At 51.0% G+C, this 7,500-nt stretch overlaps 2 non-coding genes and 1 pseudogene across 2 annotated transcripts; all 3 read left to right on the top strand.

The window, feature by feature from the left end:
• Nucleotides 1-3,648: 3,648 nt before the first annotated feature.
• On the top strand, nt 3,649-5,456 carry LOC149517374 (18S ribosomal RNA). The gene has a single exon (XR_016344368.1). It is a non-coding gene; the product is annotated as an 18S ribosomal RNA (ribosomal RNA).
• Nucleotides 5,457-5,741: 285 nt separating this feature from the next.
• Nucleotides 5,742-5,897, top strand: LOC149517375 (5.8S ribosomal RNA). The gene has a single exon (XR_016344848.1). It is a non-coding gene; the product is annotated as a 5.8S ribosomal RNA (ribosomal RNA).
• Nucleotides 5,898-6,622: 725 nt separating this feature from the next.
• LOC149517376 (uncharacterized) overlaps nt 6,623-7,500 on the top strand; it is a 1,026-nt pseudogene continuing 148 nt past the window's right edge.

Consider the following 7,500-nt stretch of genomic DNA (forward strand, 5'->3'; position numbering starts at 1 on the left):
CCAATGCTATTTTATGGCTTTTAAATTCATACAATGGTCCCTAAAGCCTTCATGTGAAGTTTCGTAGCAAGACGACTCGTTTTCTATTTTTCACAATTTTTGAAACTTTTTACGGTTCGAGATTTTTTAAAATTTTCGTAGAAGGATTTTTGGCCCCAAATTTTGTAGACATGATCCTTGTATTTTTTTTGGCATGCATAAAAACTTTTAGCTAAAAACTCAAAGTGGAGAAGATTTTGTGACCATTTGAAAAAAGTGTCCCCATTTTCGAACACTTGAATAGCTACTGGCAGCAAACCTATAAAATCTCAAATGCTTTTTAAGGGGGTGTGAGTTTTCGAGGTTTGATAAGGGATAGGGGGCCAATATAAGGGCCAAGTACCAGCACCCATCGCACATCATGTGTGCACACCCCCCGGCCCCCCCAATTATCGGAACCCCTAATGCCACCGATCAGGTTCTCCGACGATGCTCCGGTGATGGTGCCCCGGGTGAAAAAAATGTGGCACCAGCACATGTCCGAGCCCATCATGTGCATCGTGGCTCAAAATTGAACTTTGGCCAAGGCCTCGACCATCAATGGCATATGATGGCGTATGGTGATGGCACATGCATCGACCATCATTGGTACAGGCTGCCCTTTGGTATGGCCACTTACCTCGACCACCATCGACATAAGTTGGGCCCTGGTGTAAGCAGTTGCCTTGAACACATCGATACATGCTGGGCCTTAGTGCAGGTAGTTGCCTCGACCATCATCGACAGAAGATGGCCTTTGGTGGAGGTGGCTGCTTCGAGCACTATCGACATAAGCTGGCCCTTGGTGTGGGCTTTTGCTTCGACCACAATCTACAGAAGATGGCCCTTGGTACGGGCGATTGCCTCGACCACCATCGGTACAAGTTGACCCTTGGTACGGGCGGTTGCCTCGACCACCAACGGCATAAGATGGCCCTTAGTGTGGGCAGTTACATCGAACACCATCGACATTTTCTGGGCCTTGGTAGGGGCGATTGCCTCGACCACCATCGGTAGAAGATGGCCCCTAGTACGGGCGGTTGCCTCGAGCACCATCGACTCAAGTCGGCCCTTCGTGCAGGCTCTTATCTCGACCATAATCGATAGAAGATGGCCTCTAGTACGGACAGTTACCTCGACCACCATCGGCACAAGTCGACCCTTGGTGTGAGCGGTTACCTTAACCACCATCGGTATAAGATGGCCCTTGGTGTGAGTGGTTACGTCGAACACCATCGTCATATGCTGGGCCTTGGTGCTAGCGATTGCTTCGACCACCATCGACACGTGCTAGGCCTTGGTGCGAGCGATTGCCTCGAGCACCATCGGCACAAGCTGACCCTTGGTATGGGCTCTTGCCTCGATCACCATCAACAGAAGATGGCCCCTGGTGCGGGCGGTTGCATCGAACACCATCGACACATGCTGGACCCTGGTATAAGCGATTACCTCGAACACTATCGACACGTGCTAAGCCTTGGTGTGGGCGGTTACCTCGACCACTATTGGCAGAAGATGGCCCTTGGTGCAGGCGGTTGCCTCGACCACCATCGGTATAAGCCGACCCTTGGTGCGGGCTCTTGCCTTAACCACCATCGATAGAAGATGCCCCTTGGTGCAGGTGGTTGCATCAAACACCATCGGCACATGCTGGGGCCTGGTGCAGGTGGTTGCCTCGAACACCATCGGTATGTGCTGGGCCTTGGTACGGGTGGTTGCCTTGACCACCATCTACAGAAGATGGCCCTTGGTGCAGGCAGTTACTTCGAGCACCATTAGCACAAGCTGGCCCTTGGTGCGAGTGGTTACCTTGAACACCATCGGTACGTGCTGGGCCTTAGTGCGGGTGGTTACCTCGACCACCATCGATACAAGATGGCCCTTGGTACGGGCGATTGCCTCGAGCACCATCAGCACAAGCTGGCTCTTAGTACAAGCGGTTGCCTCAAACACCATCAACACGTGCTGGGCCTTGGTGCGAGCGGTTGCCTCAACCACCATCGGCAGAGGATGGCCCTTAGTACGGATGGTTGCCTCGACCACCATTGGCACAAGTCAGCCCTTGGTGTGGGTCTTGCCTCGACCACCGTCGATTGAGGATGGCCCCTGGTACGGGCGGTTACGTCAAACACCATCGGCACATGCTGGGCCTATGTCAGGCCTTGGTGCGAGCGATTGCCTCAAACACCATCGGCACATACCGGGCCTTGGTGTGGGTACTTGCCTCGAGCTAGTGTGGGCGGTTGCCTCGACCACCATCAGTACATGATGGCCCTTAGTGCGGGTAGTCGTATCGACCACCATCGACAAATGCTGGCCCTTGGTGCGGGTAGTCGCATCGACCACCATCGGCACGCGTTGGCCCTTGGTACGAGCACATGCCCTCACCACCATCGACACCTGCTCACCCTCGTTGTGGGATATGTCTGTTTGGAAAAAGTGTCCCCATTTCAAACACTTTAACGTCTACTGGTAGCATATCCGTAAAATCTCTAATGCTCTTTAGGGGGTGGTGGTCCGGCACCCCTTTTCCCCTCCATGAGGGGAGTAGGTGTGGGTGATGGGCCTTCCATTATGTACACCCAGGGCAATGTCCCTCGAGTGAAATACAAGGTGTGCATGCCTTCCGACCATTTTGTCCGGTGATTGGTTGCTCCGATGACTAGCAGATGCCTATGGCCTCGATCGGTTGGCATGCATACGAAAAAAAAGAGCTGAGCTCCAGCCAGTGCATGCAGCAGATGTTGCCTTAGACCCCAGACCAGGTCTTTGGGGTGGTGTGAGCAAAAGACACAGTTGCGGGCTTAGCCTAGCCAAGTCTTTCGGTATTTGATGATCTCGCGGTCCCTTCTCATCGACCACAAAAATGCCTAGGCCTCGACGAGGTCGTGCACGCAGCCGATGCTGCCCGAGACCCCAGGAACAAGTCCCTGAATCGAGCAACATCCCCCTGGGGTGGTGTCAGCGAAGCTCACGCATGCGGTTTTGATTGAGCCAAGCATTGGTGGTGTCGCTTTGTTGTTGCCTGTCGGATGGCATGGGTAGTCTCGTGGCCTTTGCTCGTGTTTTTCTCGTGCCAAGCAGTTATGGCATGGCCTCGCACGTCATTTCCTCCGCTCATTCGTAGAGTAATTGATCGGGTGGGTTGTGGATCGACGTGTGTGGATGCTGCCACTTGTATGCAATGGGCATATAGTTGTGCATGTTGGCAGGCTCCGTGCTCTATGCATCGAACTGTCGACCCATCATCCTCTTCAATCTCTCTCCATGCAGTCATCGTACCCGAGGGGGCACGATCAAAATCCTGTGTTGCATACTTGAATCAATGGAAACTGGATGTCTCGCCATCCCTTATCCGTTTCTTGTCCGGAGGGGCCACGGGTCCGACGTCAATCATGGTCGGTGTCCCAAGCACACCACCCAATCTTTCGTGGCCACATTGGTGCATCGACATTTGATCGTGCTCTCGGATATGGAACATTGAGTGGGTGTGGGCTCTCGGCCTCCATTCGTCAGATGCTACGCATTCACGTGCTCGACACGCACGACGCTTACGCTCTGTGTTGGGCTCCCTCCGTCGCTCGATCGGTGCATCGAGGCCCATGCGGTGCCAACATCCCGAAAGAATGCTACCTAGTTGATCCTGCCAGTAGTCATATGCTTATCTCAAAGATTAAGCCATGCATGTGTAAGTATGAACTAATTCAGATTGTGAAACTGCGAATGGCTCATTAAATCAGTTATAGTTTGTTTGATGGTATCTATTACTCGGATAACTATAGCAATTCTAGAGCTAATACATGCAACAAACCCTGACTTTTGGAAGGGACGCATTTATTAGATAAAAGGTCAATGCGGGCTATGCCTGTTGCTCTGATGATTCATGATAACTTGACAGATCGCATGGCCTATGTACCGATGACGCATCATTCAAATTTCTACCTATCAACTTTCGATGGTAGGATAGTGGCCTACTATGGTGGTGACGGGTGACGGAGAATTAGGGTTCGATTTTGAAGAGGGAGCCTGAGAAACGGCTCCCACATCCAAGGAAGGCAGCAGGCGTGTAAATTACCCAATCATGACACGGAGAGGTAGTGACAATAAATAACAATACGGGGCTCTATGAGTCTTATAATTGGAATGAGTACAATCTAAATCCTTTAACAAAGATCCATTGGAGGGCAAGTCTGGTGCCAGTAACCGCGGTAATTCTAGCTTTAATAGCGTATATTTAAGTTGTTGCAGTTAAAAAGCTCATAGTTGGAACTAGGGTTGGGTCGTCCGATCCACCTCACGATGAGCACCAGTCTACTTGTCCCTACTGTTGGTGATGCACTCTTAGACTTAATTACCCCGAGTCGTTCCTCCGACCCTGTTACTTTGAAGAAATTAAAGTGCTCAAAGCAAGCCTACGCTTGTATACATTAGCATGGGATAACATCATAGGATTTCGGTCCTATTGTGTTGGCCTTCGGGATCGGAGTAATGATTAACAGGGATAGTCGAGGGCATTCGTATTTCATAGTCAGAGGTGAAATTCTTGGATTTATGTAAGACAAACAACTACGAAAGCATTTGCCAAGGATGTTTTCATTAATCAAGAACGAAAGTTGAGGGCTCAAAGACAATCAGATACCATCCTAGTCTCAACCATAAATGATGTCGATGAGGGATCGACGGATGTTACTTTTAGGACTCTGTCGGTACCTTATGAGAAATCAAAGTCTTTGGGTTCTGGGGGGAGTATGGTCACAAGGTTGAAACTTAAAAGAATTGACAGAAGGGCACCACCAGGAGTGGAGCCTGTGGCTTAATTTGACTCAACACGAGGAAACTTACCAGGTCCAGACATAGTAAGGATTGACAGACTGAGAGCTCTTTCTTGATTCTATGGGTGGTGGTGCATGGCTGTTCTTAGTTGGTGAAGCAATTTGTCTGGTTAATTCCGTTAACGAACTAGACCTTAGCCTGCTAACTAGCTACGCGGAGGTGATCTTTCATGGCTAGCTTCTTAGAGGGACTATGGCCACTTAGGTCAAGGAAGTTTAAGGCAATAATAGGTCTGTGATGCCCTTAGATGTTCTGGGCTGCACGCACGCTACACTGATGTATTCAACCAGTTTATAGCCTTGGTCGATAGGCCCGGGTAATCTTTGAAATTTCATTATGATGGGGATAGATCATTGCAATTGTTGGTCTTCAATGAGAAATTCCTAGTAAGCATGAGTCATTAGCTTGCGTTGACTATGTCCCTGCCCTTTGTACACACCGCCCGTCGCTCCTACCGATTGAATGGTCCGGTGAAGTGTTTGGATTACAATGACGTTGACGGTCCATCACCCGTGATGTCGTGAGAAGTCCACTGAACCTTATCATTTAGAGGAAGGAAAAGTCGTAACAAGGTTTTCGTAGCTGAACCTATGGAAGGATCATTGTCAAAACCCCGCTCGATGGATGACTCGCAGATGCGTTAACGAAACACCGAGGGGGTAAGGGTGCCCCTACACCCTGAGCCCCCTCTGACTTCGGGTGGGTGCGACGGTCGCTCTGACTGGGCAGGCAAATGATAAGCATCGTCTCACCTACCGTCAAACAATAAACCCTGGCGCAAATCGCACCAATGAACCGAAATGAAAACGGAGCGTGCGCACCATCACCATCCCATCCGCGGTACGTGCTCGGGCAGTGCCGTAACTCTTTTTGTCCCGAAAAAACTGAATGACTTTTGGCAACGAATATCTCAGCTCCCGCATCGATGAAGAATGTAGCGAATTGCGATACTTAGTGTCAATTGCAAAATCTTATGAACCATCGAGTCGTTGCACGCAAGTTGTGCCCCAAGCCATTAGGTCGAGGGCACGCCTGCCTGGGTGTCATGCACCATCGCCCCCCTCTGGCCCACCACCTGTCGGGCTCTGGGGGAAGGGACAGGCGGAAGATGGCCTCCCGCAATCCCATGGGTTGCGGTTGGACCAAAAGCAAGTCCCCAACAACGACAGCACCGTGACCGTGGGTGGTAGAGATCCTGGCATGCCTCATCCTCGGTGATGTAAGCTTGTTGTCCATCCGGACCCCTTCGAACCCCCCGTATCACTCAGTCAATGCTCACGTCGCGACCCCAGGTCAGGTGGGATCACCCGTTGAGTTTAAGCATATCAATAAGCAGAGGAAAAAAAACTTACCAGGATTCCCCTAGTAATGACGAGTGAATCAAAAAAAGCCCAGATTGAGAATCGGGCACCCTCGACATCTGAATTGTAGTCTGGAGAAGCATCCTCAGTGATGGATCGGGCCCAAGTCCCCTGGAAAGAGGCATCAGAGAGGGTGAGAGCCACATTGTGGTCAGACCCTATCGCACCACGAGGCGCTATCCGCGAGTCAGGTTGTTTGGGAATGTAGCCCAAATCGGGCGTTAAATTCTGTCCAAGGCTGAATACAGGCGAGCGAAAGATGAAAAAGACTTTAAAAAGAGAGTCAAAGAGTGCTTGAAATTATCGGGAGGGAAGCGGATGGGGGTCGATGATGTGCCTCGATCGGATGTGGAATGACGAGAGCTGGTCCATCGATCGGCTCGGGGCGTGGATCAAAGTGGGTCGCGATGATGGCCCAAGCCTGGGCTTTCGATGTGCCCATGGAGACGTCATCGTCGCGATCGTGGAACATAGCATTTGCCGTCTTGGCATGCCTCAGCACAGACGTGCTTCAGGTGTCAGCCTGCGGGTTTCCCATCCGGCTCGTCTTGAAACACGGACCAAGGAGTCTGACATGCATACGAGTCAACAGGCTAAGAAACCCATAAGGTGCAAGAAAGTTGATTGGCGGGATCCCTCGAGGGTGCACCACCCATCGACCTTTATTTTCTGAGAAGGGTTCGAGTGTGAGCATGCCCGTCGAGACCCAAAAGATGGTGAACTATGCCTGAGCGGGGCGAAGCCAAAGGAAACTCTAGTGGAGGCCCGCAATGATACTGACGTGCAAATCATTCGTTTGACTTGGGTATAGGGGTGAAAGACTAATCGAACCATCTAGTAGCTTGTTCCTTACGAAGTTTCCGTTAGGATAGCTGGAGCCCCCATCGAGTTCTGTCGGGTAAAGCCAATGATTAGAGGCATCGGGGGTGCAATGCCCTCGACCTATTCTCAAACTTTAAATAGGTAGGACGGTACGGCTGCTTCGTTGAGCCGTGCCATGGAATCGAGAGCTCCAAGTGGGCCATTTTTGGTAAGCAGAACTGGCAATGCGGGATGAACCAAAAGTTGGGTTATGGTGCCCAACTGCATGCTAACCCAGAACCCACAAAGGGTGTTGGTCAATTAAGACAGTAGGACAGTGGTCATGAAAGTCGAAATCCGCTAAGGAGTGTGTAACAACTCACCTGCTGAATCAACTAGCCCCGAAAATGGATGGCGCTTAAGCGCGCAACCTATACCTGGCCATCGATAGCCCCTCGGTTGTTGCCCCAGATGCCGTCGATAACCT

Source organism: Durio zibethinus, chromosome 8, assembly GCF_047325235.1.
Source record: "Durio zibethinus cultivar Kanyao isolate XHJ-2024 chromosome 8, ASM4732523v1, whole genome shotgun sequence".
In the NCBI taxonomy this organism is placed as follows: Eukaryota; Viridiplantae; Streptophyta; class Magnoliopsida; order Malvales; family Malvaceae; genus Durio; species Durio zibethinus.